Raw genomic sequence first — 9,458 nt, forward strand, 5'->3', positions numbered from 1 at the left:
CAAAATGTGGACATTTCATTCCTTCTTAAAAGGGGAAACAAAATACCCATGGAAGGAGTTGCAGAGATAAACTATGGAGCAGACTGAAGGAAGGACAGGCCAGCCTAATATAGCTATCTCATGAGATTCTCTGGCAGTACCTGACTAATACAGATGTAGAGGCTCACAGCCATCCATTGTACATAGTACAGGGTCCCCAATGAAGGAGTTAGAGAAAGGAATAATGGAGCCGAGGGGTTTGCAGCCCCTTAGGAAAAAGAACGATATGAACTAACTAGTACCCTCAGAGCTCCCAGGGTCTCAACCACCAACCAAGGACTATATTCATGGTGGGACTGATTATTCTGGCAGCATGTGTATAGTAGAGGAGTGCAAAGTCAATCATCAATGGGAAGAGAGGTCCTTGGCCCTGCGAAGGTTCTGTGCCCCAGTGTAGGGGAATGCCAGTGCCAATAAGTGGGAGAGGGTGGGGAGGCAAGAATGGGGAAGGGGGAGGCAATAGGTGTTTGTTCTTATTGTTTTTGTTTGTTTTTTTGTTTGTTTTTTGGAGGGGAAACTGGGAAAGGAGCAATCATATGACATGTAAATAAAGAAAATATCTATTTAAAAAAAAAAAGAAAGAAACCTTAGACAGCATAGACCTCAGAATGAAGCATTGCATGAATGTAAATTCTGTTTTTATGGATCATCTAAAAATAAATTTGTTGTAAATCAGAAAAAAAAAGAAATTCATGGATACATTAAGCATTCTGCCTTGCTTCAACTAATACCAGGCTACAATGTTGTAATGTACTTCCTACACTTTCTTAAATTGCAGTAGGGTATACATACACATCAGAAGGCTTTCCTTTTTCAGTATCAATTGCCTACATTTTCACACCTTAGCAAATCAAATTCATACTCTGATAATCAAGCCAAGATTTTGGCATAGTTAATTAAAAATTAGGCTGCCCTGACCACATTTTAATGCTTTCTTTAATTATATTGAATTATCACAGTTGGTGTACATGAATGAAAGTAAAATTTGACTGACTCTGCACTTCATACAGTTAACTTCTGCATGGATTCTTTTAATCCACAAAACTAAGGAGAACATGGAAGAATGAAAAACGTCATGTTCATATAATCGTGATTAGCATATGCTGTCTACTTGGACCATAATATACTTCTGTTAAGCTCTATAAGGACTCAGTGAGAACTTACTATGTATAAGAGAATGTTCAAACACACAAAATAAACTATCATTTGTTGGATACCAGATATATTAAAATTGAAATCAGCAAACATACAACAAAAGATTGGTAGAAATCCAACAAGTCTGTCATATTCTCAATTGACCAAATGGCTGAGACGCACCAAAAGAAATGTTCAACATCCTTAGTCATCAGGGAAATGCAAATCAAAACAACCCTGAGATTCCACCTCACACCAGTCAGAATGGCTAGGATAAAAAACTCAGGGGACAGCAGATGCTGGCAAGGTTGTCAAGAAAAAGGAACACTCCTTCATTGCTGATGGGATTGCAAGCTGGTACCACCACTCTGGAAATCAGTTTGGTGGTTCCTCCAGAAATTGGATATAGTACTATCAGAGGACCCAGCTATACCACTCCTGGGTATATACCCTGAAAATGCTTCAACATGTCATAAGGACACATGATCCACTATGTTCATGGTAGCCTTATTTATAATAGCCAGAAACTGGAAACAACTCAATTGTTCCTCAGTAGAGGAATAGATACAGAAAATGTGGTACACCTACACAATGGAGTACTACTCAGCTATTAAAAACAATGAATTTATGAAATACTTAGGGAAATGGATGGATCTGGAGGATATCATCCTGAGTGAGGTAACCCAATCACAAAAGAACACACATGGTATGCAATCTCTGGTAAGTGGATATTAGCCCAGAGAAAGGAATACATAAAGTACAATCCACAAAGCACAAGAAACTCAAGACGAAAGAAGACTAAAGCATGGATACTTTGTTCCTTCTTAAAAGGGGGAACAAAATACCCATGGAAGGAGTTGCACAGACAACCAGTGGAGCAGAGACTGAAGGAAGGACAATCCAAAGACCATTCCATTTGAGAATCCTTCCCATATTCAATCATTAAATGCAGACACATTTGTGGATGCAGGCAAGTGCTGGCTGACAGGAGACAGTCTCCTGAGAAACTCTGACAGTACCCGATTTATATAGAAGTAGAGGCTCACAGTTATCCATAGGAATCTGTACAGGGTTCCCAATGAAGGAGCTAGAGAAAGGACCCAAGGAGCTGAAGGGCTTGCAGCCCCTTAGGATGAACAACAATATGAATTACCTAGTACCCTCAGAGCTCCCAGGGACTAAACCACCAATCAAAGAGTATACATGGTGGGACTAATGGCTCCAGCAGCATATGTAGCAGAGGATGGCCTAGTCGGTCATCAATTGGAGGAGAGGCCCTTGGCCCTGTGAAGGTTCTATGCCCCAATGTAGGGGAATGCCAGGGCCAGGAAATGGGAGAGGGTGGTTTTGTGAGTGGGAGAGGAGCAAGGGAACAGGGTTTTTTGTTTTTGTTTTTATTTTATTTTATTTATTTTTCTTTTTTTGGAGGGGAAGCTGGGAAAGGGGGTATCATATGACATGTAAATAAAGAAAATAAAGAAATAAATCTTTGTCTACAAGATAAGTCAATAGCATAATTGAAGATTTATAAATACATTCTATAAATTATTATAGTTTGCATCTGAAATGTTTCATGAAAGCACGTGTATTGAAAGCTATGTCCATAACACTCTCTGCGGAGATAAGACTTAAGGGAAGTAAATTATTAGTAATGTATTTACCCAGCTAGTAGATTCATTTATTAATTTATCTACTATGATCACTTGCATTTATCTGTCAGAGAGAGAGAGAAAAGAGTATAGTTATGCAAGAAGGGAGGAAGAAAAGGAAAGAGGGGAGGAGAGGAGAAAGAGAGAAAAGAGTATAGTTAGGGACAGAGGGAGGGAGAGGGAAGAGAATTTTATAAAAGCAAATGCATTTCTAAACTGAAAAAATGTACCAAATCACAAATTTATAAGCTTCCAAGAATCTGAGCATTGTAAATGTGAACTAGCCCCCGGACTAGCCTTAAAAGAGAAATATATATGTATGTATGTATATATATATATATATATATATATATATATATATATATATATATATACATACATATATATAAATATATAAGTCAATATCAAAGAAAAATTATTTTTTAAAAGAGGTATGGAAAAGTCAATCTGACAGATTAGCTTCAAAGGAGCAATTAAGACTGGCAGCTGATTTTCTGCAGCAATGCTGAAAACCAAAAAAAAGTTGAAACTAAAGCTTTAACTCTTTTAGAGAAAATAAAGGTCAGTCTAGAATTTCATATCTATACATGTGTTTCAAAAATAAATATTTTTATACATACTACTTCCTAATAGCAAAAATTAAAAGTGTGATTTTCAAGGTCAATAAAGAAAAAGAATCCTAGAGCTGGTGCCAGTGCCAGACCCCAAGGCAAGGTAGGCCTGCCAGGTATGAGAGTGCCGGAGCCCCACCCAGCCGGTCTCTGCTGGGGACTGGGACGATGTCTGTGGCATAAGTTTTCACTGAGGACTATGCAGATGCCATTGTCTGTGCTCCAGCCTGGAGCCATGTCAAGACACATTGGCTGGATGACAGACACAAGTTGGTATTTGTGGCTTTAGAAGCCACCTGAGATCATGACGATAGCCAAGTCTGTGTGTTCCCTGCCACCAAGGGCTACCTCTGAGTCTAAGGCACTGCTGCAAATGGGGTTTGTGTTATTTTCCAGGGAACATGTTATCATGGAAGGTCACGCAGTTATCTGTGATCTGAAGCAGCACCATTGACGTCAGTAGGCTATTCTTACACCAGGAACCATGCTGATGTGGGTGGCCTGCGCTGCCATCTGAGACCTGGCTGTCTGTCCAAGCAGCCTCAGAGGGCCTTGTCTGGGTCTGCAGTCCTGTTGCAGTAGGGAGCCATGCTTATGGTTTTGTTCTTTTGCTAGAAACTGAGTGGAGGCCCATGAACCATATACTCTAGCTGATTGTGAAGAAAAAGGAAGCTACTTTTGCCTTGATACAAATAGCTAGAGACACACAATTGAAAAAGAGAGGCTTCTGTGACAATCCTCACCCCTTCCCAATGCCACTACCCCCAAATGAAAGAAACAGCCTAGGCAGGAAGTCATCAAAGAGAACCTATCAAAAGTATAATGGATTAAAAATTTTCAAGATAAGGGTGGTCCTCTGCCCCAACAGAGAGGCATGCCTATCTACTGGAGGTGGTCTCTTCAAGGTCCATCTCCCCACTGTTAGGCATTTCAGCTAATGTCATCCCATTGAGTCCTGGTAGCCTCTCACATCCCAGGTCTCTGGGACTTTCAAGAGGATCCCCTTATCCCCTAACCTCCAACTGCTGCATATTTTGATTCATCCTTGTCTAAAGGAAATACAGGGAGAAATTGGCCACCCAGTGACCAGCCTAACTTGGGACCCATCCCATGCACACACACCAAATCCTGACACTGAGGCCATATTGGGCATGCAGATAGGAACTTGGTGTGTCTGTCCTCTAAGAGGCTTTATCAGAAACTGACTAAGATACATGTACAGCCAACCATTGGATTAAGGTCAGGAACCAATATACTAGAGTTAGAAAAAGGAGTAAAGGGCCTGAAGTAGATTGCAATCCTATAGGAAGAACAACAGTATCAATTAAGCTGGATCCCTTCAGAACTCCCAGAGACTAATCCAAAAATCAAGGAGCATATATGGGCTACATGTGTTCCAGAGGACTACACATGTGTATGGCCTCAGTGGGAGAGGGTGCACTTAATCCTGTGGAAATTTGATGTTCCAGGGAAGAGGGATGCTGGTGGGGGTGAAGTGGGTATAGGTGGTCATGTAGGGGTGCACCTTCTCAGAGGTGGGAGGAATGGGGTGAAGAACTTGGGGTGGGGGGGCAGGAAGGGTCCATTCTATAACTCTTAGAATGTAAATAAAAATAATTTAATAAGGATTTTTTTTAAAAAAGAGTAACTGAGATGCTGTAGAGTAGCTCTCACAATTGATGCATTCTGATCAAGGTGTGGGAATGGAAGGAAGGAAGGACTCAGTTCTATTTCAAGGGGCAGGCCACTAAGAATTTGACTGTGTTCCAGTGAATACATAGATAACAGAAATTAGGCTCCTTTTACTTTTGTTTAAATATTATTATTATTTTTTTTACTTATATTGGTGGGAGGTCACAAAGTGGGCGCAACCATGGAAGAACAGGGAAAGGTTGTAAATGGATGTGTGATGTAAAACTCTCAGAGAATTAATTAAAATATTCTGTAGGGGGATAAAACGAAAATCCCCAGACATACCTCAAAATACCTGGAGGCTAATGGAAAGAGAGAGCTAGAAGGAAGAGGGGATGGGAAGGGGTGACTGCATGTAAGGAGAGCAGGGAAATTGTGAGTAAGGCTGAGGAAGGGAATATCTAAGATATTCCAGAGACCTGGGATGGGGGCAGGTCTTAAAGGGTCTATAAGGATGATTCTGGTTGAACCTTCCAGCAGTGGGGGATATGGATCCTGAAGGCAGAACTCCCAGTGGAGAGGTAAGGACAGTAACCCACCTACAAAACCTCCTATCCAAAATATGTCCTACCTACAAGATGTGCAGGGGTGAAGATAGAGCAGAGACTGAGAGGATGGTCAATCAATTACCGGCCCAATTGAAACCCTTCCCATGGGCAAGAACCAATCCCTGACATTATTAATAATACTCTGTTATGCTTGCCGACAGGAACCTTCCATAACTGTTCTCTGAGAGGCTCCACCCAGAAGTCAATGGAAAAAGATGCAGAGACTCACACCCAAATATTAGATGGAGCTTGAGGAGATTTTCAAAAGAATTGGGGGAAGGATTGAAGGACCTGAAGAGAACTGGGACTCCACAAGAAGACAAACAGAGTCAACTACTCTGGATCCTTGGGGCCTTGCAGTGAATCACCAACCAAAGAATGAGCATGAGCTGGACCTAGGCCCCATTTACATATGTATCAGATAAACAGCTTGGTCTTCATGTGGGACCTCCAACAGCTGGAGCAGGGACTATCTCTGAGCTTGTGGCCTGCCTGCCTGTGGATTGTGCTTCCCTAAATGGATTACCTTATTTTGTCACTTGGAGAGCATATGACTAGAACCACAGAGACTTGATGTGCCTGTGTGTCCTTGGGGATGTTTAGTTGGGGGTGACAGCCAGAGGGGAGCTTCCCCTTCTCAAAAGAGCAAGAGAAGGGTAAATGGGGATAGAACTTGTTTGAGGGGGTACTGGGAGGACAGAGGGGTTGATATTGGGATTTAAACCGAATAAATAAATAAATAAACATGAAAAAGAACCCACCCAGAAAATCAATAAAAATTTTAGGAGAGGAGAAATAGATAATCCCTGACATACTTCTTAAGTGAGTTTTAGCAAGTAACAGTGTCAGCCATTATAAATTATATAAAATCTAAAACTATACTATGTCTGGAAGAAATTATAGGAGAAATTAGTGACAGAGTAAACAAAGATTCTTTACTATGAGAAAGTGTAGATAAAGCAATTAAATTTTAACAAACTGGATTTAAGAAAAAAATTAAAATGTTAGCAAAAAGACTGAAGAGAACTACATATAAAATACTGCTAATGGCCAAGTAAGAAATAAATAATCAGAAGAATTAAAATGAGAGAGAGAGAGAGAATATTGAGAAAGTATTTGGCAATTTTTATTATTACATTATAATAATGTAGGCTTAGATTTTTCTCTAAATGTACTTCATTTAGGGTTCTTAAATGCCTCAACTTCCCTTCTAACCTACTGTCCAGAGGAATGTGCTAAAGAAGGTTAATAGGAAAAAGGGTTTGTGGATGTGTTTAGATGTAGTTCTTTGAGGCAATACTACCTATCCTTGTAGGGATACCAGCAGTCCAGTTCAATAGCAAACACCAAACATGAAACAATAGTGGCAACCTTTTACTCTTTTGGGGATTCCATTTATACTGTTTCCAAGCCTTATGTGCCCTCTCAAGCATCTTCTCCAGCCAAACATCGCATGTCCTCTCACATGTCTGCTTCAACAAAACATCCTCTCAAAAGACAGCTTCCAGAACAAAAACATAACGTGATACAACTGAGTCTCCAAAGAAACCAAACATTCCCATTTCAGCTGAACATACCTATGAACAAGCTATGACTGATTCGAGTGTGTATTCAATACAATATGTACCTGAATGGTGTTCATGACATATATTTGCAGAAGTTTATTAAAAAAATCCTCAGCATCCTCAAAATGATTGAAATGTCATTGTAGAAAATGGGTAAATGGGAACATAATGACATCTATAGCTGTACAAGGATGCAATGAATGGGCATGTCTCAAACACAGCATCAGAGACCATGTCACAGAGAGAATATTGAGGTAAAGAAACAAGAAATAAAAATGGTGTTCAATGGCATTTTGCCAAAAACTAGTGTTCGGGGAAAATTCAAAACAACGTTGGAGCAGGAAGTGTTGATGGCATGTGCCATAACATCTCCATCCATCATGCTCCAGCCTCTACTCAGTGTCACTTATGGTAACTAACCATCCTTATTACTTTACTATCACCTGAGGACTCTCAACAGCCATGAAACTTACTTGGTTTTTCTTAAAGAGAAATAAAATGTGTGTTAAATTCTTCTGGGAAACCCTCTGAAAGTCAAACAGGAATCAGAGGCTCAAGTCCTCTATTCAGCAACTTTTCAGAATAGTTCATGTGATTTCGCAGAATTCAGTGTAGAACTGAGACATGGTGGTTCACAACACTGACCCACTCTTTATGCTACATATTATTACTCTCTCTCTCTCTTCATTGTCTCTTTTCAATATTAAAAGCCTACATTCCTATTTAATAAGTCTTCTTAACAGTTGTTTTTCCTGGGAGATTCAAACGATGCAGTTGCTATTGTAGTTGGTGATAACTCTGACTGAAGAACAATAAGGATTCAGCTCTCATAGGTTCTACTATGATTTGTTTTAATATGGTGGTGTCAAACTCACTTCACGTAACTTTGTACAATTTATTTACAATGCCTAATTTATTTGTTTTTGTATATTTGGTATAACATTTAAATAGGGCTTAGATAAGTTATTAAATATTTAAAATTGATAGTGAGATTTAAATGCTAAATTAGTTATTTTAAACAATTATATTGAGGTATTTCTTAATCTATTCAAATTTGTTGTAAAAGAAATAAATAATTTGTGCATAAATAGCTCTTTACTTTGTAGTTTGTAATTTTCTCAACTTTGTATATTGAGAATTTATATTAATGTATTTGTGCATATATATACATGCATACATATATAATTTTGAATGATTTTTAATATACTATCTAAGTTATTCAATTAAACTAATTTAATTTAACAATTGAGAAAACTTGTAATACAAATATAAGCACATATAGTTATAGTTGCCTGTAGTTTGCAGACTAAACAACTTTATACTTTCAGTCATATTCACAGTACTCATTTCAGCCTATGTCAAATATTTAATACCAGCCATTCTTTGGGATTAGTTAACATATCTTTTATAACTTGCCTGTGGCAGTTACAAGAAGAAAAGTAAAAAGTGGTTTTGATTATCGTTTTGAATTGTCAACCTTGACAGTTTGGATGGGATTTATAGGTATGAAGAAAGAATACATACATTCTAACACCAGCATGTCTTTATTCAATTTCCTGAGGAAATTCTTCCCCAAAATAGCTAAGGACCCTCTTATTTTTCAAAATAATTACAGAGTGGATCTCTTTATTACTAACCTTGGGCACAGGTGTCTGGAAATACAAATCTACAAGTGAATTTTTAAAAGTCTGCCCTTTTGAAGATTTTATAGGCATACTGAGAACAACACAACTTGCCATGCTTAACATTCAATTATTTATTGAATGCTATGAGCTTAAAACATATGAGCTTAAAGTTTACAAGTAGAACCAAAAGTAGCAGGAAGAGGCAGAGGAGAGAGAGAGAAGGAAGAGGAGGAGGGGCCAGAAAAGGCAGAGGAGGAGGAGGAAGAGGAGGAGGAGGAGGAAGAAAAGGAGGAGGAGGAGGAGGAGGAGGAGGAGGAGGAGGAGGAGGAGGAAGAGGAGGAAGAGGAAGAGGAAGAAAAGGAGGAGGAGCAAGAAAGACAATTAAGTACTACATTAAGAAGAAAGGAAAACAAAATACTAATGTATTGTTGGATGTAATCACAGGGTGAAATCTGTATGCACATGGTTGAGAGGAGCCACTTAGGGTTACTGTCCTGTTTAGTGAGGGACTTGAAACAGGCAGAATGGTGAACTGCGTGACTGAAGAGATTTATCATCCTTAGAGGATGGGTTGGTGTTCTCTGCCCTATTGCCT

Source organism: Mastomys coucha, unplaced genomic scaffold, assembly GCF_008632895.1.
Source record: "Mastomys coucha isolate ucsf_1 unplaced genomic scaffold, UCSF_Mcou_1 pScaffold14, whole genome shotgun sequence".
Taxonomy (NCBI): Eukaryota; Metazoa; Chordata; class Mammalia; order Rodentia; family Muridae; genus Mastomys; species Mastomys coucha.